This window comes from Armigeres subalbatus, unplaced genomic scaffold, assembly GCF_024139115.2.
Source record: "Armigeres subalbatus isolate Guangzhou_Male unplaced genomic scaffold, GZ_Asu_2 Contig299, whole genome shotgun sequence".
Taxonomy (NCBI): Eukaryota; Metazoa; Arthropoda; class Insecta; order Diptera; family Culicidae; genus Armigeres; species Armigeres subalbatus.
The window spans coordinates 20,830-46,131 of NW_026943040.1; the positions used below are offsets into that span (position 1 = coordinate 20,830).

At 41.4% G+C, this 25,302-nt stretch overlaps 1 pseudogene; it reads left to right on the forward strand.

The window, feature by feature from the left end:
• Nucleotides 1-9,687: 9,687 nt before the first annotated feature.
• The window catches only part of LOC134203954 (RNA-binding protein fusilli-like), a 46,172-nt pseudogene continuing 30,557 nt past the window's right edge, over nt 9,688-25,302 (forward strand).

Consider the following 25,302-nt stretch of genomic DNA (forward strand, 5'->3'; position numbering starts at 1 on the left):
ATCATCCCACAAAGCCGACAAGAAGCCATCAATAATGGAACTACCGGAAGGTGGGTATTGAAAATTGTTGTGTTTTTGGAGTCTGTTCACTTGGGGTGCCGTCAAAGAAGCCATTCCTCAGACCCGTAACGAATTGCGATAATGACGGGGAGTATCTTCCCAGGAGGTCCCACACCTCATACGAGCAACGGTCCTAGCTTAATCATATTCTCTACCGATCTACGTCAATGAATGCTCCCGAAAAAAAATCGAACTGTTTTTCCTACATCAATTTAGAATCGAATGTAAGTATGCAAAACAAACCAAGTAATTCAACAACATCACCAAGCTGCTAATTGATTAACCACCGAGCATTAGTCGCACTCACACCGGGCTGATATGGTTCGTTTGGGGCATAAAAGTACCACAAAATACGGGACTAAAGTGCGCGCAAAAATCGATTATGAGCCCCTATCGAAAGTGAAACAATGCGGCGTCGGTTCGTCGGAGTGAAGAAGCCTCAAGCACGGCCCGAATGTTCGGGTCGGTTTATTTTTTTTTTTCGGAGATGTTAAACAGTATGTTACTACCCTTGAAAATTAATGTTCACACTCCACTCTCGCTTGTTGACGAATGGAACCGTTTCAGTGTGATGCAATTTGGCCACGCAGATTAAAGTGCACTGATGGATCGGGTGTTGACAATCAATTACACACGAGTCGGTGATTGTGACCTTGTTGATAGGAGAATGTTTCTTGATGGAATTTTGAATCGGCGAAAATGAAATTATGTTTCGCAACGTCATGTCGAGAAGATAACGAAGATTTTCTTATAGAAGTTTGTGTTCTATATCAATCCCTACAAAATGGCTGAATGACGATTCAGATGTTCCATGATGTGTGTAGGTATTCTATTGAAATGTCATTACAAATACGTAAGTTGATTGATTATCATATAATGTCCCTAAAATAGAATAATTTCCATTTAGAATATTGATCCACACTATACTAGAAACATCCCCTATTATGACAAAGTAAACTCGTTACTTCTAGTTGAAAATAGTAAAAACCCGTTGACTCATTTTGGACGGAAAGCCTTTTTGCCGGCGTTTCCCCGGAAAAGTCATTACAAGGCATAAAATGTATCCCTTTTGCATTCTCGGTATTACAACAGTTCCAAATGCTCCAGCACCCCTCGAGCATTAAATATATCCACCAAATGGCCTTGATGTTTCGGCGAACACTCGCACTTACACGAGGCAGGAAATGATATCATCATATGTGCTATGTTACAGAATCACATTTTCCAGTTCAGTTTTCCCACGAAGGGGAAAAAGGATGGTTGTTATCGTTATCATGTCCAGGAAAAGGAAGCACAAACGATAAATTGATACCATTGTAGCCGTCGGCTGTTGTAGTGAGGGAAATTCGTCGAACTATGTCCAAATTTCCTTCAATATTTATTTGCACTAATTGAACACTTGAATTTAACTTTCAACAAATACTGGACCAACGCCAAAAATCTGATGGTGCTATCAAGTGGACCGAAAAGGCAATCGACTCAAGCTTCAAGCACCAAGACGATGACGGCATTTCACTTCAGTAATCCTCCAAGAATAAAAGTGTTCTTAACAAATCCTTTCTCCTCCACGATGCAACTTCTGTGAAAGGCAAATCGTAAAATAGAGCCCTAATTTACGATGGTGTGCAGTCAGTTTAGTGGCCCTGCCGTCAGTGTTGCTTGCGCCAATTTGGTACAGTCGACTTTTCGACTCACGATGCACTTCGAAGTTTATGTTTAAATTGAAATCACTATTTGATTTGTTTGGTGATGGGATAGTTTATTGTTTTTAGCACATTAAAAAGAGATGAGGGAAAAAAACTCCGAAGATAGACAAACTAAAAATAACTCAATTAATATTCGAAACATTTTACATTTAAAGTGTACAAAAAGAAAATTCAAATTTTTTATGTCATGTTTGGTCTACAATATTTTAAGAACAATTTTGGCTCTATTTGGATTGTATGTATCGTATGCGACATTTATAAACGTCGACTGTTTCAATTAGCGCTACTCGAGCTTCCACTGTGCACTTCCTCGGCGTAAACTGTTGCTCCATATATAGCTTCTGCTCCCATGGGCGGATATCAGATCTGCTCGCAACCCCAAATCCCGCCTGAAGAATGAATTAGAGCCAACTTGTTGTTATTGGGATGGTTTTCAGAAAATTTGATTACGACGAAGGCGAGATTGGGTTGATGAATTTATCGCCTCTTCCCCTCGGGATGGCTGAGTCGGGGCAATTCGTTCGTTGACATTTCGCGTAGAACGCCGGTCCTAGACTTGCTGTTGATGATGGAGGCTTTTGTCAATACAAAAACTTTCCAAGGGTAGAGTACAAGAGAGATAGAGGAAGGAGGTTGATAATAAAAACTTAAAATTGTGTTGATTGTTTGGATGAAGAATGTCATGCCGCTCGTACGGGTACAGTCAGATTGTTCATTGGTCTGGTTTTGAAGCGGCAGTGGTGACTGCCAGTTTCGAATGGTGGTTGAAACTTTGACGAGTGGTTGCATGGCCTTTCAGATTAAATTAACTTTTGAATGGATCGTAATTTATAGAAAATTAATTTAATTACGTCGCGTCATGTCGGTGGATTCATCGTGCTGAAAGTAGTCTATTCGGTTTGAAATTTTTAAACCATATTTGCCATATGAGATACTGGTTCATTAAATGTGATCAATATACGATCCAAATTATTGGACAGAACAGTTTTCAGCTTTAATAACTTTACTACCAATCACGTTCCAACGATTACTCACACATAAGTTATGACAGTTAGTTGCAGGAACATGCCTCGCCACAGGCAACCAACTTTGTCACATATCCAGAGTGCAACAAAATCATCCAAACAACTCAATTTTTCGCCATATCAATTTCAATGAAGTCGTTGGTCATTGTCAAACGGGCGCGTCCCGAGCGCAAAACGGGAAGCGAAAGAATCAAACCTCAAAAAACTGGAAACGATGTCAATGCCGCTCACTGATGGCTGCAGTCACCCCCTTCGAAACGTGATTCTACGGAAAGTCCCAAAGCGAAAAAGACATTTTCCCCTTGTTTGCCTTCTTGGAAAACTAGTTTTCCCATGAACGTGCCGGAAATGTACAAATGGTATATTGCGTTTTCGTTTTTCCCCATATTGAGCATTTGATTGGAAAAGTAGGAATGGCCTTGACCTGATGAATTTCGATGAAGTAAACAACCCTCGACTGTTCATTTTCATGATACCTATTTATTTGTTTTAACAAAGGTTGCCAAACCCAATTCTGTAGAAGATCCTAAAAAATCTGTATCAAGTTTTAATATATACCAAATCGATTTTTATTTTAATACTGTATAGAACCTTTACAGTTCTGCATGTGCTTTATACAAACAATACCTGTATAAAAAGCCTACACGCAAAACTAAAAGTTGTGACATTCTTTGCATTAATCTTTTGTATCAAATCTCGCATGCAAACCACTCACAGGATGTTATACTTGTTTCGTCAACTCATTGCATTAAATCGGTTTATTTGGTTTCGACCAATACATCTAAACAACTTTCGTTAGCTCCTCCAGCAACAAATATATGCATCGTGTATAGCAGCATAGCTTCGACTCACACAATCTTCCCGACTCCGTTCAACTTGATGGTGGGCAAGGACGCAGAGCCAATTCCATTTTCATCGCCCTTTGCTATCTCTATTACCCTTTCTACTTCATTCACATAGTATAGAACGAGGATTATAATAGTCTTCTATCACTGCTTCTCTCAGCTAGTGTATAGCCCAGAGGGCAAGCGCGTCAGCCAGATAGCGCCAGGCTTGGTGGACGGCATAGGTTCAATTCTCGTTTTCGGTCAAATTTTTTTGTAAGCAAATAAGGTTGGCGAAGTATGTGTAAAGAATTCGTTCCTCGACGGAAGTTTAAAAATAGATTCTATGTAGACACAAACACAAACCTAGTTCCTTTTTCTTGTGACCAGATACCTAATGCAATGACTTGCTATATTGACTTAATGCAATCTGTGCGTTGCAATCTGTGCATGGAATTCATGCACGATTGTCATAAAATCATGCATTCTCTGGTTGGGTGAAGCAACCTGATGTCGCCTCTGCATACGCGCAGCATCTCGAGGCAGCGTTGCCGGAAGATGGTGAGCTCGATGGGGTCCCTCTTGAGGACTGCTGGAATACAGTTAGAGCAGCCATTAACGACGCAGCTGAGAACAACGTCGGGTATATGGGACGAAGTCGACGGAACGATTGATTCGACGAAGAGTGTAGACAGATTCTGGAGGAGAAGGACGCAGCGCGGGCGGTCGCGCTGCAGCAAAGTACCCGGCAGAACGTGGAACGTTATAGACGGAAGCGGAGACAGCAGACCCGCTTTTTTTGAGGAGAAGAAACGCCGCCTGGAAGAAGCGGAGTGCGAGGAGATGGAACAGCTGTGCCGTTCTCAAGAAACACACAAGTTCTATCAGAAGCTCAACGCATCCCGCAAAGGCTTCGTTCCGCGAGCCGAAATGTGCCGGGATAAGGATGGGAGCATCTTGACGGACGAACGTGTGGTGATCGAAAGGTGGAAACAGCACTACGAGGAACATTTTTTTTTTTTTTTTTTTGCGAGGGAGAATGCATTTACACACTAACCCAGTAAACGTGCATTGTAGTTGCCAAACTACCACACGGAAGTGTACTGGAGTGTCGGACTCGACCATACCGGTAATACCGACTAAACTCCATTGGGCTCCACCATCGTTTCCCCCAGGAACTACCTCCCAGTACTACTTCTGGGGGATGGCAGTACTAAACGTACTCGCTCATTCTCGCTCACACAGGCACCCGTCCCATGCGAGTCTGACTTGGGTGCTTGCTCTATCGCACCCTCAAACACACCCTACATACTCTGTTGCACCTCTGTCATGCCGAGGAACATTTGCATGGCACTGAGAGTACAGGCAGTGAAAGTCAAGGCACTGGAGGAGACGTCAGTTTAGCGGGACGATGGAAATGCCAACCAGCCCCACCTGGAATGAAGTTAAAGGGCCATCCAACAGCTAAAGACCAATAAAGCAGCTGGTTAGGATGGTATCGGAGCTAAGCTCATCAAGATGGGCCCGGAACAGCTAGCCACTTGCCTGCACAAATTGATAGTCAGAATCTGGGAAACTAAACAGCTACCGGAGGAGTGGAAGGAAGGTGTTATATGCCCCATCTACAAGAAAGGCGACAAGCTGGAGTGTGAGAACTTTCGAGTGATTACTATCCTTAATGCCGCTTACAAAGGGATATCCCAGATCCAGTGGCGTAGCCACGGGGGTTGTTTTGGACATAAAACCCTCCCAGAGACAAAATTTTTAGAAAAAAATGTTTTTTCGAACCTTCTCGAAATTAAAAAATGTTCAGACCCCCCCCCCCCCCCCCCAGACCAATTTTCTGGCTACGTCACTTCCCAGATCATCTTCCGTCGTTTGTCACCATTAGTGAATGAGTTCGTGGGAAGTTATCAAGCTGGCTTCGTTGACGGCCGCTCGACAACGGACCAGATCTTTACTGTACGGCAAATCCTTCAAAAATGCCGTGAATACCAGGTCCCAACGCACCATCTGTTCGTTGATTTCAAGGCGGCATACGACAGTAAATACCGCGTAGAGTTATGTAAAATTATGGACGATAACAGCTTCCCTGAGAAGCTGATCAGACTGATCAAAGCAACGCTGGATGGTGTGCAAAACTGTGTGAAGATTTCGGGCGAACACTCCAGTTCGTTCGATTCGCGCCGGGGTCTAAGACAAGGTGATGGACTTTCGTGCCTCTTGTTCAACATTGCGCCAGAACAGCGGTTCTCAACCTGGGGTACATGTTCCCCTGAGGGTACCTTCGATGGCCTCAGGGGCTGCATCGGAAAAAATGCCCAATGGCGGATGTAATAAAATTCCTTGATTGATAAAGTTTTGATAATTGTTTAATTTTTGATTCAAAAACTTTGCATTGTACATAAAATACTCGCAAATCCAATCAGCAAATTAAATACTAATTAATCTTGCCTACCACAACCAGCACAGTACATGAAGGTCTGTAGCACAAAAAGTTTAAAGACCAAAAGAAGAAGGAACAAATTTTGAAAATCGGATCGAAACAAAAAATAAATTTATGTTAGAAAGATATTTATATGTCAATAATATGCTTCTGAAGTAAAATCCATCCCCATTTGCGAGGCTTAAAAGAACTTTTTCCTAAAAGCTAATAAGCTTTAAAACCCTCTCAAAGCGGCTCGAGAGCCTTCTTTCTAACGGCTTGTTAAGAGGCTCGGAAGCCTACTTTAAGAGCCTCAGTAAACTCCTTGCAAAAGACACGGAAGCCTCATTTCAAGTGTTTCAGAAGTTTTCTTTCACGAGGCTTGAACACCCCTTTAAAAAGGCTCGGAACCCTTCTTTTAAGAGGCTTGATCTCCATCCAAAAGGTTCGGAAGCCCTTTCCAAAATAGACGGAAGTCTTCTATCAAAAAACTCGAAGGTCCCATCCAAATGTCTCAGAGGCTCGGAAGCCTCCTTTTAAGAGGCTCGGAAGCCTCCTTTAAGAAGGCTCCAGAGGCCTCCTTTCAGAGAGAACTCCAAGGAAGCCTCCTTTCCAAGAGAGCTCGAAGCCACGCCTTTCAAGAGGCTCGGAAGCCTCCTTTCAAGAGCTCAGGAAGCACTCCTTTCAAGAGGCTCGGAAGCTCCTTCAAGAGGCCTCGAAGCCTCCTTTCAAGAGGCCTGGAAGCCTCCCTTCAAGAGGCTCAAGCCTCCTTTCAGAGGCCTCGGAAGCCTCCTTTCAGAGCTCAGAAGCCTCCATTCAAAAACCTCAGGCCTCCTTCAAGAGGCTCAGCCTCCTTTCAAGAGGCCCAGCCTCAGGAAGCCTCCCTTTCAAGAGGCTCAGGAAGAGCCTCCTTTCAAGAGGCCTCAAGAGCCTCCTTTCAGAGGCTCCAGGAAGCCTCCTTTCAAGAGGCCTCAAAGAGCCTCCCCTTTCAAGAGGCTCAGAAGCCTCCTTTCAAGAGGCTCCAGAAGCCTCCTTTCCAAGAGGCTCGAAGCCTCCTTTCAAGAGGGCCCCAGAAGCCTCCCTTTCAAGAGGCTCAAGCCTCCTTTCTGCAAGAGGCTCAGAGCCTCCCTTTCAAGAAGGGCTCAGCCTCCTCAAGAGGCCTCAAGCCTCCTTTCAAGAGGCCCGGAAGCCTCCTTTCAAGAGGCTCCAGAGCCCTTCAAGAGGCCCAGCCTCCTTCAAGAGAGCTCAGAAGCCCTCCTTTCAAGAGCTCAGAAGCCTCCTTTCAAGAGGCTCAGAGCCTCCCTTTCCAAGAAGGCTCAGGGCCTCGGAAGCCTCCTTTCTGAGAGCTCAGAGCCTCCTTTCAAGAGGCCTGAAGCACTCCTTTCAAGAGGCCTGGAAGCCTCCTTTCCAAGAGGCTCAGAAGCCTCCTTTCAAGAGGCTCAGAAGCCTCCTTTCAAGAGAGCTCCAAGCCTCCTTTCAAGAGGCTCAGGAAGCCTCCTTTTCCAAGAGGCTCAGGAAGCCTCCCTTTCAAGAGGCTCGAAGCCTCCTTTCAGAGAGCTCGAAGCCTCCCTTTCAAGAGGAAGCTCAGAGCCTCCTTTCAAGAAAGGCCTCAGGCCTCCTTTCAAGAAGCTCAGGAAGCCTCCTTTCAAGAGGCCTCAGAAGCACTCCTTTCCAAGAGGCTCAAGCCTCCCTTTCAAGAGCTCAGAAGCCTCCTTTCAAGAGGCCTCAAGCCTCCCTTTCAAGAGGCTCAAGCCTCCTTTCAAGAGGCCTCAGCCCCTTCAAGCCTCCTTTCCAAGAGGCTCCAAGCCTCCTTTCAAGAGAGCTCAGAGCTACTCCCTTTCAAGAGGCTCAGAAGCCTCCTTTCAAGAGGCTCAGAAGCCTCCTTTCAAGAAGGCCTCGGAAGCCTCCTTTCAAGAGGCTCGGAAGCCTCCTTTCAAGAGGCTCAAGCCTACTTTCAAGAGGCCTCAAGCCTACTCAAGAGGCTCAGCCTCCTTCAAGAGGCTCAGGAAGCCTCCGTTCAAGAGGCCTGGAAGCCTCCTTTCAAGAGAACTCAGAAAGCCTCCTTTCAAGAGGCCTCAAGCCTCCGTTCAAAGAGTGCTCAGAAGCATCCTTCAAGATGCTCGGAAGCCTCCTTTCAAGAAGGCTCGAAAATCTCCTTTTAAGAGGCTGGATCTTCAAAGTGTTGATGTATTAACATGATTTAAATTTGAAGTTTCACAATTTAAAAAAAAACTTTGGATAGAACTATGTGAATAATAGAAAGTCACATATCTCGTTAGTTTTCAAGACCGTTTATTATATATATATTAGTTACGCTTATTTCCATTAGGACGATAAATATAGGGAGTACCTCATTGAACGCAAAAAGTCAAAGGGGTACCTCCCAAGAAAAAGGTTGAGAACCGCTGCGCTAGAAGGTGTCATGCGGAAAGCCGGGAGTAACATCCGGGGTACGATTTTCAACAGATCCAGTCAATTTATTTGTTTCGCGGATGACATAGACATTGTCGGCCGAACATTTGGAAATACGAAAGCGCATCATCTGTGGAAGACGGGCCTACTAAGGGCTCCAGAAGAAACTGCGGTCAAAAAAGATCCGCCACTGCACCAAATGTGTCATGTACAAGACGCTTATAAGACCGGTTGTCCTCTACGGACATGAAACATGGACAATGCTCGAGGAAGATTTGCAAGCACTCGGAGTATTCGAGAGACGGGTGCTTAGGACCATCTTTGGCGGTGTACAAGAAGACGGTGTGTGGCGGCGAAGAATGAACCATGAGCTCGCCCAACTCTACGGCGAACCCAGTATCCAGAAGGTAGCTAAAGCCGGAAGGGTACGATGGGCAGGACATGTTGCAAGAATGCCGGACAGCAACCTTGCAAAGATGGTGTTCGCTTCCGATCCGGCAGGTACGAGACGGCGTGGAGCGCAGCGAGTGAGACCAGGTGCAAAACAACTTGGCGAGCGTGGGGCGTATTCGAGAATGGAGAGATGCGGCTTCGAACCGTATATTGTGGCGTCAAATTGTTGATTCAGTGTTATCTTTTTAGATGTAGACTAATTAAATGAGCAGCTACAAAAGTAAACTCTGTTTACCTTTGCTATGACAAAACCCTCATCGCCAGGAGATGATATTATCTCCTCGATATCGCCCACAAGTCCAGATTCCCACCATACCGAACTTATCCGCAATCCAGCTGCTGTTTCCGACAGGGATGCGGTCGGACAGCAAGGCAACATCAGCTTTGCACTCAATCGACTGTTGTAGCAGCAGTTGTGCTGCCTTGCAGTGGTTTAAGTTTGGACATGTATGGACCCTTCTAGAGGCCGGGCAGGCCTGAGCACCGGTAAGATGCCTGTTGTCTGTGCCCGGGGAACAGATCAGACATCTTGATGCAGCCTGACGAGCACACCGACCAGCCCACTTTCAGTTTTGCCTTATCCAGCACCTTCTTGGCCTCAGCCACAGGTGCTGGAAATGCGGCAACCTGCATTCCCGGATAGCCTTTGCGTAACCGAATTGTGGATTCGGTTATCTCATCCAGGCCCTTGCACTGGATGTTCGAAACTAGGCATGGGGCTCTTACCATTTGCCGCACACATTCAGGCTTGTTGACGACTCCGCTTCGCCTTTTTGGGTACCATGACCTCTACTAAAGCTCAGAGGGTCAGTACGGCCTGTTTCAGGACATGGTTACATCTGAAACGTCAGTAATCACCTCCATTGTCTGGCCTCCGCTATCCTCGTGGTTGGTCATCACCGAGTTTATGACCTTGGTCAAAGTGGAGCTGTCTATTTTTACGTCGACCGGCACCTTCGTCTCCCTACAGCGACCTTTGAGGTGATCGATTAAGGCCACTTCGCCTAGGGAAAGGGTCCTCCTTACCGCCTGACAACGCTCCACCGTCTACTTTTTTAGATTTTGTTAAAAGAATCATTGCTGTTGGGTAACCCTTGCGGCTGCTGTCGAATCCTGCTGGTATAGTCACCTTCACGATTCTATGCTTATCTATACGTACCTTGCGGCATACAGGGAGGCCATGCGAGGGTTGACACTGTCGTGCTCAGAGCCAGAGCATCGCTAGTCAGGAAAGAGCATCTGAGCCTACCCCACGCCGTTTGACAACTGTGTGACAGGATCATACTGCGTGCTACAAAGCCCGCCATGGTTTAATGGGACGGAAGACAACCTGACTCGACGTCGAGTCAAGTACGAGATACTGAAGACGGCCTTACTGTTGAGATCGAAATACGTATCTGTCAAGATACAATTAAGTGGTGGAATTCAAGGGGATTGTACAAACTCCTCTTATGGCAAATGAAGACATTCCACTAAAAAGCTCAAAATAATTTTCTTAACTAATTTAGTAGTTAGTTCAATATCAGCTCAAATAATTTAGAAATCAACAGCAAACTAAAATCAAAATAAGTAATCAACCAGGAAAATCAAAATTCGAAAACAAATTAATTATGATTTCAATTTGATGACGATATCAAGGTAGGTTCTATGTTTGCACTTATTATGATGTCAAACATTGCTCGTAATGTACACCCACAGCTGTTCCAGATATCCGCTAACTGGAGTCATTATTTATTCTTCTTTTTTTCTTCTTCCTTCTTCTTTCTGCCTTCATTTTTCTTCCTTCTTTTTCACCATTCTTGTTTTTTTCCTTTTCGACCTTATCTCGAATTATCCCGGTTTTTTACACTTTCGACCTTTTGTTCTTTCGACCTTTTGTCCTTTCGACCTTTTGTTTTTCTGTTACTTTCGATGTACTGTTTTTCTACCTTTTTTCTCTTCGACCTTTTTGTCATTTCGATCTTTTGTCTTTCGACTTTTTGTCATAGATTGACAAAGCAGATACCAAAACCAACTGTGGAGAACAGCGCAAAGTATAACCCTAGCATCCAGAATCAACGGTTTTAAGAACTTACCCCGGTTAAGATGACTCACATTGGCTCGCCTTACCACATACCTCTGTAACCAACTGTTCTGTCTCAACAAGTTCTTTTCACGTCGACAACATATACTAACAAAATTTTAAAATCTTTTAAAATGCGTCTATCCATTCCAAAGTGCCTTCTGGTTCAGAGAAGTCTTCTTAAAAAGGGTGTCATTGGCGTCTTCTTGGAACTCATTGTTTCTAATTTTTCTCTGTCCAAGTGTTTGATTCATTGAGGCAAGACTCATTTTGGCGTTTGTAATAAGATAGGAAGAGAGTGTTTCAGAAGATAATCGTTATAAATCGCATGAGGGGAGTTTATATACCGCAAAAAAATTACCGTGGCTTTTTGATGGCCACAAATAACATTTAATCAAGGAAGTGACAATTACATAAAACAATAGTGTGGTTGATGTTTAGGTAATTCATGGAATTCTTCAGAATTCAGAAACATATTCAAACTTCAGCAAATCTTCTTCAACATTTTTTGTTGTGCCTGGCACATTATAAAAACCATATACCCTACGTCAATAAATTTCTGCCTTGTCATTCATATTATATTGCTCTTTTTCCTCAGACAAAGCCTCTATTATCTACTAATGGTGCTGTACCCGATTTTCGACGATTAATTTCCATTCTTTTCCAAACGCTTCCATCATCCGGTGTCTATCATTTTCCTCAGGCCGGCGCTCTATCTCCGGGTACGGCTATGGTAGTTCCGCAAACCTCCATTTGGCGGAAAAAAGCGAAATTAATCATCACCGGCAACCCGGTTTCGCCATGTTGTCTATTCTAGAAACAGTGGAACACAACACAGTCGACAGGACGGAGGGAACGGAACCATATCACCTCGGACGACGGAACCATGACTATAGGGAAAGGAAGCGAAAAGCGAAACCCTAACCGATATCGAAAAGGCGTGAGGGTGAGTAAAAGAGACAACCACCGCCTCGTATCGCTGTCGTCGTTTGCATGAATGAAACATAAAACCAAATAATTGAAATGAAATGCGATATTTGTGTGCAGGTGCGCGGCTGCACCACACCGTGCAGACCCCGGAATTGGTGTTTTAATGTTGACGATGGAGAGTTATGCTCGAGTGGAAGTGCGCGCCGTGTGTGAGGAGAACGAAAAGCAACTCGCGCGACGATCGATCTGCGATGGATAATAGGAACGAGTAACCCGCCCACTTTTCACTGCGCGGTACGCGTCCGTTGCGCATGATGGCGCGCGGTTGATCGATATTTGGCCTACTCGTGGCTTGATCGATTTCTTGAATTAGTAGGTATCCATGGAAGCAGTGTCCCTACACCGCGGTGTGTCTACGCTTTGGTAGTTTCTGTCGATCATATATAGGCCCTATTAGCATAATCGTGAGTTAGGACTGATTTTTTCCTTCATTGAGAGCAACAATCACAAAAGGCTACCGCTTTTTGTTTAGGGGGCCGCTTGCAGGCTGGGTTGGAGTGGACCGATTTTTACGTTTGGCATCTTGGTGCACGGTGCTTTTATGGGCGTTTGACGACTTTGACATCGTCGTCCTCGGCTTTTTCGTCGCCCCGTCGTCGTCGGTAGCAGAATAATAATCGAGTCTCTGTGTTGGGTAGTTAAGCTGCATAAATCATGAGCTTGTTTTTTCGGGTGGTTTAGCGAGAGGGTGGAGCGAATTCTACGAATTACGCCGATTAGCTCAGCTTGCTATGCAATGAGCCTCAATTTCAATAATCTTTGTGTTCAAATTATGCTACTGCTAGACTTTGTATGTTGAGGGTGTAATTCTAGTCATTGTTGGTTGTATTAATAGTGATTGAATTTATGTCATTAAACTACTGAAATACAAATGCCTTGTTCCACAAGCATTTATTTGATTTAGATGTTCATCAAGAAACCCTTAAAATATTAGAGAAAAATGATGAAAATTATCAAATCATGATCATTGCAACTGTTCAGTTCAATGAATCGCTTGCTTTGAGCGTGCTTATAGCGGCACACTAGGAGTTGACTTTCTGAAATCAGTATGGCGAAAGGCATCTAAGGTTCGATTTCTCAAAATTAAGCACCTTAATCGAAAAAATATTTGGTATGCGTAGTAGCGGACACCATCCTTCATAACCGGTACCAAATAGTTTTTCATGAAAAGTTCCTAATTTTGAGAAAACCAGCGTTAGATGTCTTTCGCCATACAAATATCGGGTGGTTAACTCTTGCTGGCTATTTGCGCATATACGATAGCGCCTGGATGTGGAAGCGGCGGGTAGAAAATCAGCCACTGTCAATAATTCATTGGAACTGAAAAATCATCACTCTCGTTACTACACAGACATGTCCGTGACAGGAGGTCAAGACGAAAATTTCTTGCTCAAAGTACGACAACGAAGTTTCAGAAAAAAACGCACTCTTCTAGGATGAGCTTCATGAATAGATAATAGACATGTTGCATGAATATTCCTTATCTTCTGGGGACCTACGGATAGATCACGACCACGGATGTGCTGAATAATTTTCATAAATGATACAAATTAGCATTTGATAATTTCTCAGGTGTGAAAATTAGGCGAGTTGCCCTCGGCGATAACTTTTCAAATTTCGGAATCAATAAATCGCCTACTTTGAGCGTGCTTACCCGAGCAAAAATGAATAACTAATTGATAACAAATTCTATTATCCGGTTATCAAACATATTGATAACTGAACTTGTTATCATTTTGGCTGAAATAACAGCCAACATAACAAAAATGATACCAGAATTTTGTTCCAGAAATAACTACCTGAAAACAAATTAGGTTATCACAGATACCGAATTGATAACACATTTTGTTATACATGTTATTTACTCAAATAACTGATTTAGTTATTATTTAGTTATCAGCCATCACTGTTTTATCGACCAAAATAGTTAAATCTTCTTTACCGACTTCGTTACGCATTGAAAAAATGTTGGCATTCTACTGGGAGTTCGAACCTCGAATCATTGACTGATTATACAGCGTCAGTCTCTAGGCACTCACCCAATTACGTCACGCTTTCTTGAGGAGCAGGAGAAGAAGAGCACTACGCTTTCTACGATCTTGCATTTACTGAAGACTATTTATAATCAATCATGATGCCATGACCATTTATGTAAATAACAGTCAGCTGGACAGAGTGCAAAGCAGAATAACTTTATTTAACAAACTTAATTATCTAGTTATATTGATAACTAGAAATTGTTATCATTCTGGTTGAATAACCAAGTCAACTTAACAAAAATGATAAACTGAAATGAATTCAAAACAGCGAATCAATAATCAGTTGGTGATAAATACTGGTTTGTCGTACTTTTATTGAACATATTTTGTTTCAGTTGTGACCAATTAAATAATATGAAGCTTGAGGTTAGTTTTTCTCTCGAATATTATTTAATCATTAGGTTTTAAAACAATTACTAGCAGCGCCATGCTGTAAATCGATGATTTGGCTAGTTGAGTTTCAAACTAAACCACAACCTTGCATTCCACAGTGAAATCGCTTTGCATGTTTTCATATGCATATATAAACATAAACATACTGCTGATCCCAGCAGGAAAATTAATCCGTGTAAAATGTTGCTGTTCGGTGGTTCCATGGCCGGACAGTTTTCGGGGGCCCTAAATGTACGAAAAGGTTGGTTTTGGTACATAAGGTTATTTGGGGGCCCGGAGCCATGTTTCTCGGAATTAGGATTCGAATGAAAATTCCGTATGGGTACCTAGTCCACAACGCGCATTTTCGCCTACAATATCTGCCGGGTAGACTAGTTAAACATATTGTTTGGGCTACTGTGATAATCCATTCAAACACCTTCCAAAAGATTTTCTATTTCACATCTCGATATTCCATGAGTCCTTTCAACATCGACTATTGGAGGTTTGACTGCAGATGATCTTGCTCGTTGCGTTCAAACCTAGGTTTAAACTTATCAATAGTTGAGCAATTAGTCTTTAGTTGAGCACATTGCTAGATCGACTAAAGTGCGAGCATGATTTCTCCACACCCCAGATCGTTGCAATTTCGTGATTATCTGACACTTCCAGTTAAATTTTCCGCTTCATATCATAAGCACTGTGGATCCTAAGACCATTATATTGCGGTTAGTCAAGACTATTCACCGTTCCTGAATTATCACATGCCCTTGGATTACATGTTCCGGAAGCTGCAAGGCCATTTTAAGATCTTATTATACTACAACGCTTAATAGTAGAGTTAATAAGGATAGTATGAAACAACCAGGAAAATTTCAACTTTTGTGCAAATTCCTTTGATGACAGAGAAATAAACAAATCAGCATTCGTTAGTAACGACGAAAATCTTCGTCTCTTAGACGAAAATTTCAGTTCAGTGTTTGGAAACAGCTCTTGTCACACTATTTATAGCATAGGCCGGATACATTTAGCAGAAGTTAGTATTGTGCATGGCATTCATCGCTACAAACCACCACGTGGCGGTCAAATTTTCAAAATTATCAAACTAGCTTTTTTGCTACAGCCTACAGGTATGTTTTTCTTAGGCGACTACTTGGTGCTTATTTTGGATGCGTCGAAAAATAAGCGGATGAATATATGCGCTGTATAATATGTTTGAAAGAATAGAATGCTTAGCGATATCTGAACGACGCGAAATTTAGAAGAAAATCAAATTTGATGATAATAAATTTTGTTATTATTCAGTTATCGGTTAATCACGATTGATAACTAAATATCAAGTTGATAACAAGGATAACTAATCGTGTTATCAGTTTGTGATCATTTCAGTTATCTGCCTTTGCTCGGTATAGCGCACACTAGGGTTACTTTCTTAAATCAGTATGGTGAAAGGCATCAGAGTACAATTCTCAAATAAAAGCACCTTCATCAAAAAATATGTAGTACCTAGGCGTGATAGCGGATCTTCCTACATAACCGGTACCAAATAATTTTTCATGAAAGTTCCTAATTTTAAGAAAACCCGCGTTAGATGTCTTTCACCATATAAGTTTCTGTGGGTAATTCATGCTGGCTATTTGCGCATATACGATAGCGCCTGTATGCTGGCAGGGGTGAAAAAGCCACTGCCAATAATTCATTCTTGCTAAGAGAATACGCTTTGCGAAAGTTAAAAAATTGGCGCTCTTCTAGGGTGCTTGTCCATTTTACGGATGTTTGACCGATTTTGTCACCCTAATTTTTTGAAAATTTTACTGGTTCTTTGTTTATTCTTAAATAATAACGCAAACAGCCATTATTTTCATGAAATAACTTACACCGTCTGTGATTTATTATGAATTATTTCGAAATGCCTATAAAGGCTTTTAAACCCTTTTGAATGAAAATAAAGTGTATCTTTCGTATTTTGATTGCAAGGCATACAAAATCCAATTTTATCATATTTCCTATTTTGTCACCCCAAATTCACCAGGGGTGATAAAATCGAGGATATCACTACATTACATCTTCCGGATGGCCTGCGGTGCTACTCGTGCTCTGGAAACAGTTGACAATCATGTCTTGATCTAAATACGATAATAAAATATTTATTTTACATTTATTTTTACTGAATCTTCAACATGTCATCAAAACAATCCTAAGATATGGAGCGTGCTTCCGTCAGGATATCAAGTGACTAGAGCCTATTGCTCAAACCAAATCAATTATTCTCAAGTTCTTGATTATTATTTCATCGTTGAATAAACAGATGAAAAATTGACTCAAAAACGAATTAAATGTCGGAATAATCCTGATTTGGATTTAAGTAATTTATAAACCCAATGTTTTTTTAATACGGATGCACTATGGTCCAGGATACAGATTTACGCGGAAAGATGAATTTTACGCCAAAACTATATTTTTTAGAAAAAACTGTTGTTCTACAAAATTGTTCGAAATAGTAAGGCCATCATTATTATTATTTATTTAATCAGACTAAGGCGAAGTGGCCTGTCGGTATATAAAGTCTTCTCCATTCGGCTCAGTCATGGCTCGTCGCCAACCACGCAGTCTACGGAGGGTCCGCTCATCTTCCACCTGATCGATCCACCTTGCGCTGCGCACCTCGCCTTCTTGTGCCCGTCGGATCGTTGTCGAAACCATTTCACCGGGTTACTGTCCGACATTCTGGCTCGTGCCCGGCCATCGCAGTCGTCCGATTTCGCGGTGTGAACGATGGATGGTTCTCCCAGCTGATGCAATTCGTGGTTCATTCGCCTCCTCCACGTACCGTCCGCCATCTGCACCCAACCATAGATGGTACGCAGCACTTTCCTTTCGAAAACTCAAGTGCGCGTTGGTCCTCCACGAGCATCGTCCAGGTCTCGTGTCCGTAGAGGACTACCGTCTAGCGTTTGTAGATTGTCAGTTTGGTACGGCGGCGAACTCTGTTCGATCGGAGCGTCTTGCAGGTCAAAGTACGTACGATTTCCAGCCACTATGCGTCTCCGAATTTCTCTGCTGGTGTCATTTTCGGCAGTCACGTGAGCCCAAGTACACAAATTCTTCTACCACCTCGATTTTGTCACCCGATGCAAACTCGCGGTGGGTAGCTCTATCTTCTCTTGAACCTCTTCCTATCATGTACTTCGTCTTCGACGTGTTGATTACTAGTCCGATCCGCTTCTTCCTCTTCAGTCTGATGTGGCTCTCCATCTTCTCAAAGTTGCGTGCCATAATATCTGTCGTCAGCGAAACCAAACTGGACGGACTTATTGAAAATTGTACCACTCGTGTTAATCCCTGCTCTTCGTACTCCTTCAAAGCGATGTTGAATAGCAAACACGAAAGACAATCACCTTGCCGTAACCCTCTGCGGGTTTCAGAAGGGACTCGAGAATGCCCTGAAACTCGAACTACGCATCACCCGATCCATCGTCGCTTTGATCAACCGTGTCAGTTTATCCGGAAAAGCGTGTTCGTGCATTAGCTGCCAGCTGGTCCCGATCGTGTATCATATGCGGCTTTGAATCGATGAATAGATGATGTGTGGGCCGTTGTATTCGCGGCACTTCTGCAGTACTTGGCGAATGGCGAACACCTGGTCCGTGGTGGAGCGTTCGCCCATAAACCCGCCTGGTACTGCCCCGAACTCCCTTGCGGTTGTGTGCTAGTCGACGGCATAAAATTTGGGAGAGTACCTTTGTAGGCGGCGTTCAGCAATGTGATTGCGCGGTAGTTGCTGCAATCCAGCTTATCGCTCTTTTGTAGATGGGACACGACACCTTCCATCCTCCTGCGGCAAAACTTCCTCCTCCCAAATCTTGGTAATGACCCAGTGCAGCGCTCTCCAGTGCCTCACCACCGTGTTTAAATAGCTCTCCTGGTAGTTGGTCAACCCAGGCTGTTTGTTCTTCAGCCAGCCAATCTCCTCGGTTTCCTGGAGATCCGGAGCCAGTAGATTATGTCCTGCGCGCGTTCTCCAGGTCCATCACCATACCGCCATCTTCGTCTGCCACATCCCATTCAGGTGTTCTTCGAGTGCTGCCGCCACCTTTGAATCACCTCACGCTCGTTCGTAAAGAAGGTTCCGTTTATGTCCGCCCACATATCAGGCTGTGGCACGTGGCCTCTCGTGAACGGTTTAACTTCTCATAGAACTTTCGTGTGTTATTAGCGCGGTACAGTTGCTCCGTTTCTTCACGGTCTCGATCTTCCTGCTGGCGCTTTTCCTCCGGAAAATAAGGTTTTTCTGTTCCGCGCCTGTTTATATCGTGCCTCGTTGCCCTCGTGCGGTGTTGCAGCAATCTCGCCTGCTGCATTCTTCTCTTCCACTAACTGCTCACATTCTCATGACCAGTCGTTGCTCTGATCCGGGGGCACCGTGCCAAGTGCAGCGGTTGCGGTGCTATAATGGCGATCGAATATCTCTCAGCCATCTTCAAGAGACGCTGCGCCTAGCTGCTCTTCCGTTGGAAGTGCCACTTCCAGCTGCTGCGCGTATTCTTGGGCTATTCTACCATCTTGTAGCCGCCCATGTTAAGCCGCGGCGTCGCGACTTCGACGCGTGTTGTACACCGTCGAGTTTTGAGCGCAGGCTCTGCAACGAGGATTCAATATTCGCACTGCGTAGATGCGGACGTTCGTGATTCGGAGAAGAATTTACCGTCGAGTTAGAACGTGGTCGATTTGGTTTCCGTTTCTTGTTGGGTGATCTCCATGTGGCCTTGTGGATATTTTGCGGGAAAGAAGGTGCTTCGGACTACTACCTTCGAAGACTTTTGGGGCTTTTCAAAACGCGTGTTTTGCTATAGAGTCGTCTGTATCTTCTTCCGTTGTCGATTTATATCAATTTATTTCAAAAAAATATTTTTAGTAAAATTGGTGAAACTTGAGATATAACATACCAATTTTTGACATGAAGAAGATACTTTCTCTTTTATTGCATATTTACCCATCAAAAGGTGCATTTTTTGAGCTCTAAAGTCACCTGAAGACGACTTTTTCGAGAAATCTGAAACAAATTAGATTAAAAATACTGTTTTTTGAAAACCTAATCCAATTAGGTAAAATTGCTCTAAATCAGCCAACTTAAGAGCTACTGAAAAAGTTTTTGCAAAATTGATTGGAATTAGCTGCGCTACAACTTTGTAGAACATAACTGTCAATATTCTGAGAAATAAAAAATATTTTCAATTTTTTTTATATGATGGAGCCACCTATTTTTGGTAGAACCATAATGATGGCCACTATTTCGAACAATTTTGTAGAACAACAGTTTTTTCTAAAAAATATAGTTTTGGCGTAAAATTCATCTTTCCGCGTAAATCTGTATCCTGGACCATAGTGGGATGGTATTTCTTAATTTCTCGGGTAACCTTAACTTCCACAGCTTTTGAAATACCACCTGATTTTTTTTTTCGTGGAGTTACTCATAGTTTCATTGACAGCAAAGGTCATAATCGACTACAACCCAACCGTGTAAAAAAGAACTGGTGCTATTGAAACTAAATACTGTTATAAATCCTTAGCTAATGTGTCATACAAGACGCTAATAAGACCAGTTGTCCTCTACGGACAGAACCATGGACAATGCTCGAGGAGGACTTTCAAGTACTCAGGTACTCGAGACGGGTGCTTAGCACCACCGTGAAGACGGTGTGTGGCGGCGAAGAATGAACCACGAGCTCGCCGGCTTTACGGCGAACCATTATCCAGAAGATAGCTAAAGCCGGAAGGGTACGATGGGCAGGGCATGTTGCAAGAATGCTGTTCGCTTCCGATCCGGCAGGTACAGAGACGGCGTGGAGCGCAGCGAGCGAGATGGGCAGACCAGATCAAAACGACTTGACGAGCGTGGGTGCATTCGAGATGGAGAAGATGCGGCCCTAACCGTGTATTGTGGCGTCAAATTGTGATTCAGTGTTATCTGTTTAGATGTAATTGAAAATAAATTAAATGAAAATTCTTAGTTAGGAATTTAGGATTACTAACACATTTATCTGGTTGACTAATCTTCAGCGAACCATTATAGCAAGGAAGAAAGATAAAACAATTTAGATTTGAAACAATAATTTAGTAAGAGCTAATAAAATTATACTGTCATTAAAAACGTTGTTTTATTAAAACGCTGATCATCAGTGCTAGAAAAAAGTAACAGGAGTAGCTGCTGCAATTTTAAAATCCAGAGCCGAAGGAGAAGTGCTCGCGATATTCGTAAATGCGACACTAAATCTGCGCCGCATCTACTGCGAATGACCAAGAGGATATTAGACAGAAGGAGAAGGACATTTGAAGCGTGGGGTACAGTTTTAGATAATCAAATATAAGGATTTTGCTCTGTCATCTTGGAACAAAGCCACTAAAGCTACACTCTATGGATTGAATGACGCCAAGGAAATGAAGCCAAGACCGAGCTGAAGTCAGATGTCTGACAACGAAAGTCTCTTGCACCATATAAGCAGATTCATCGCCATGAAGGATCTGTAAGCCATCAACGAAAAACAACGCCGCGGTGGAATGGCAAAATACAAGTCTGTTCATCTCAAAGTCGCCCAGTACCTGAACTATATCAGCTCGATCATAGCATCAAGTTCTAACGTATTTATGATTTTTGCTCAGCAGTGCAACAAATGCGAAGGCAGTAATCCACAGTGCAATATTAATAGATGAACAAACATCGAGCTATCATCACTAGTTGCATAGAGGGTAAATTGGAGACCCGGAGTTCGTACCAATTAAAGGTCAAAGTAATTCCAGTTTCGCTTGTTTGAACAAAACATTCCACCTATATCAAGTCAGCAGTAGATCCGATCCTCCACCGCCACAACCGGGAAAAAGCAACTATCGCTGCTGGCGTACCATCGCAGATCCAGGCTCACCACAAGCATTCATTAACAGATATGTTTGCAGCATAATGGACAACACGACAACTTTCGCCTAGTAGTTGTAGTGGAAGAAGGTAGAGAGACAAAGGTCAAAGCACCAATGATCGAAGACAACAAGTCGAAAGTGACAAAAGTTAGAAATGGATAAAATGTCAACTTCCTTCTTTATTTTCTCTTTTTAATTCATTTTTCTTCTTTTTCTTTTTCTTCTTTATTTCGCTTTTCTTCCTTCCTTCATCCGTCTTCTTCTCTCTTCCTCCTTTATTCTTAAAGAGTTCGAGAAGCGCGACCCCCTCTTGTATCGTATTCTCCGATTTAGATGAAATTTTCAGTGTTTGTTCATATATGTAAGAGAAGGCGTTTTGCAAATTTTCAGATTTTTTCATTGAGGGGAAGTAGGGTAAAACGGCCCTTCAAAAATTATTGTTCAAAAGTCCTTAAAACCAAAAAAATGCAATAACTTTCAATGAGTGACCGATTTTGTTTAAATTTTGCAGTTTTTTCTCAATTAGTTCTTTATACCAAGTGGTTAATAGGGTTATAAAGTTGTTTACTTTAGGAGAAAATCTTTTCGATAAAAAAATGTCGTTTTCAAAGGGAATATTTTTACCAACAGATCTAGGATAAAAAACTAATAAATAAGGCAATTAAGGAACTAAGAGCTTTCATCTCATATATAATGTAGAAGCGACAACTCAAAATTTCTAAGAAAATCGCAATTTTCTGCAACATTGTTTATTCAAAGAAAGTTTGCAAAATTTTGACCCTATAGTTGATGTTTCCGATCTGAAGAAACTGTCCAAACTTTTGTCTAAGTTGAAATTAAAATCAAGAATTTTCCATTAGGGAGTGTAGGGTAAAATAGTCCTTTAAAATAAATGTCAAAGAAATCTCCTTAACTTTTCAAAGGACTAAGTAACATTTTTCATGAATTAATTTGAGTGACAATCAAAAGCTTTCATGGTTTTCTATTGAGTGCGCTATTCAAATTTCATGAAAAAAATTTACAAATCACGAGATAACAGAAATATCATTTTTATGTGAGTTCTGCAGAAAAGTACATAAGTTTAAAAAAACTGTTTCTTCTTCCTTTCTTCATTATTTTTCGTCTCAATAGATACGTGAGCGATTCAAGCAACAATCAAAATTTAAGAAAATTTTAATTCATGATTTTCTATTGAGTTGAAACTTTGCAGTTTTTCAATTTCATCTAAATCGCTCATTTTTCGATATCAAATATTGAGTCACGACTAACTTTTCAAAGGGTGTATGTGAAAATGGTTCAAAAATATTCAAAAAGCTGCACAGCAAAAACGGAATGTTCGATTGTTATGATTTTTTAGCAAAGTTGGACAACTAAATGGTGATTCTTAAGAAAATGTGGACAGTAAAAAAAATTTTTTGCCTTTAAAAATATCATTTTGTCACAAAACTCAAATATCTCAAAACCCTATCTTTTTCAGACAGTAATTTTTTTAGGAAAAGCGGTCCATTATATTAGGCTATCTACCATAAAAATTTGGTGATGGTAAACTAATAAACAAAAAAGTTATGACATTTCAAACATTTCACAATTTTCACATATAGTAAAGCAAAAAAAAATTTCCGTGTATTTTTTTTCAAGAATCCGTTTGATGCTGATTTTATTATTAAGGGCCTTGCGTAGAGTTAAACAAGTTGTTTGTATGATTTCCATATTATGTATTCATCGATATTATGTATATTATGTATAAATATTATATGTATAAATAAATAAAATAATTAATATTATCCTAAGTATTAAATCAAATGTGGCAGTTACACAATGTTGTTATAGAAACTCTAAGAGTTTTGGGTTTGAATTTTGGTATGGGTTATGATATCATGAAAACAGTTTATTAATACTTATTTTTTATTTTTTTTCAAATTTTTAAAATATCGAACACTTTTGAATTATTATCAGCACAGTTTTGAGTATAGTTTTTTTTAATTTTATTTCCGACAATGGAATGAAACAGTGAAATTTTGGGTTCTGGATCGTTTCATTTATTAAATTGCTCGCTGAGCTCTAGCCTTTATTTCAGCTCTTCAGTAGTAGTAAAACAAATGATAATTTGTTGTCTTTTTCTTTTCTACAGTTGCCCAATCAAAAGTTCTTTCAGTTTTAATTGGATGCTGTTCTTTAGTAAACTTCTCTGGCATGCGCTGTTCCTCCAATAGCATCACAGGACCTTGCCCATGTGATGTAGCAAAAAAATGCCATTCTGCATCAATTCCGTACATTGATTTAAATAGACATAGGCTCAAAAATTCTTGATTTTTTGTCTGCGACGCTGCTCCATCAGACATGAAATATATCTTTTTGACTTCTTTATGCTTATCAACGCGTAAAAGTTAATCATTTTTCAATGAAAAAGTTTACGGATACTGAATCGTGTCTTAAATCTTCGGAAATTATAATAAACAAGTGTTCAATTTGCGTACTTCATTAAAATAAATAACGAATGGTGAATTGCTCTTGTACGTTCCAGTGATGGGACTGCACTTCTTCTTCCAATACAAAGCTGTAATTTTCAGAAAAACCACAAATGACTAAAAATTCATCATTTTGTAATGTATTTTCGTATTTTTAAAAAGCTGGATTGTTCTGTTTTAATGAAATCGTGAGGGATTAAACTTTCTAATTTCAAGCAAAATATGACTAAAACTCATCTACAGGTTTTACAATAGTTTCTATTCACACTATCCGTAGTCACCATTGCTCAAATGATAACGATCAATATATTTTCTTCAAACTCACGAATAAAGTATTTTCAATGATGAAGAATCTGGACAATCGCAAAGATCGTAGATAGCAATTTGATGTTGTATTTTCACACAAAGACTACCAGTTAACATTTAATATCCTTTGTTAAATTTATTCTTTTCAAACTATGTAAGAATAAGATTAATATTCTCATGGGTTGTGCACACACACATTATGTGTTCCTGAGTTGGAAAAAGCATTCACCTTGGCCGAAGGCTTGCAAATGAGAAAAACCTATTTTAATAATTATCGTGAATTTCCTTGAAGCGTGTGTACGCTTCTTTCAAAGATCGTCATCATTAATCGTTTTGGTTGTTGACGCTTTCCATCTTTTTTACTGATACATAATCTTTTGACCAAGGCATAGCTCGACTTACTTATCATCTTCAAAATATTGAACTACTATTTCTTTTTCTCATCTGTTAATGCAGTACTAGACCTAGTATTTTTTGGTTTGAAGACAGTTATTCTTCAATTGTTTTCCTCTTTTACTGTATTTCTATTGGTTTTGAACTCATCAATGGCATCCTGAATGAACGAACTGGCAGCATCGACAAAATCAATAATTTTTCTTTCCTTGTCGTGGCTGCGTTCGAAATTCTTCCTTCATATTATAATTACCTCATCGTAGTCTGTATTTTCCATCATCAGGTCCTAATTTGAAGAGGTTTCTTCGTACAGCTTCGTTTATTTCACGGTATTTTTCTCGGGTAATCGTGTCATCTTACTCCATTTAATCAGGTCACTTTTATCAAGCTATGCCCTCGTTAAAGCGTTCGATGTTGACCTTTTGGATTACACTCATCTTCCGATTGATTTGTTGAAACAGATTTCGCTTGATGGTAGGTGTGCAAGGCTCTCAGCACTTAATACTTCTGGTAATTCCTCAGTTGTTGTCGATACATCTGGCAATTCCTCAGTTGCTATCGTTTCGAACTTCCTGCGCTCTGCTCAACCGATGATATACAGATTGCTCTTTGTCAACGTTTGAGCAGCGGGACGTCAAATGCGTAAATTTGTATTCAATGTGGACTGGGCAAACAGTCGCTTTCAGTTTATCTATGGTGCTTTCGGTGAGATTTCGTAACTCTTTGAACACTTTTTCCATCAAACGGCCTACAACAGTTGAAAGCGGCTACTCATGTTTGTTCGATAATATTTCAATAAACAAAATCTTTTAAGTTTTACTGACTAGTTTGGTGTCAGCAATGCGTAACTTCTAG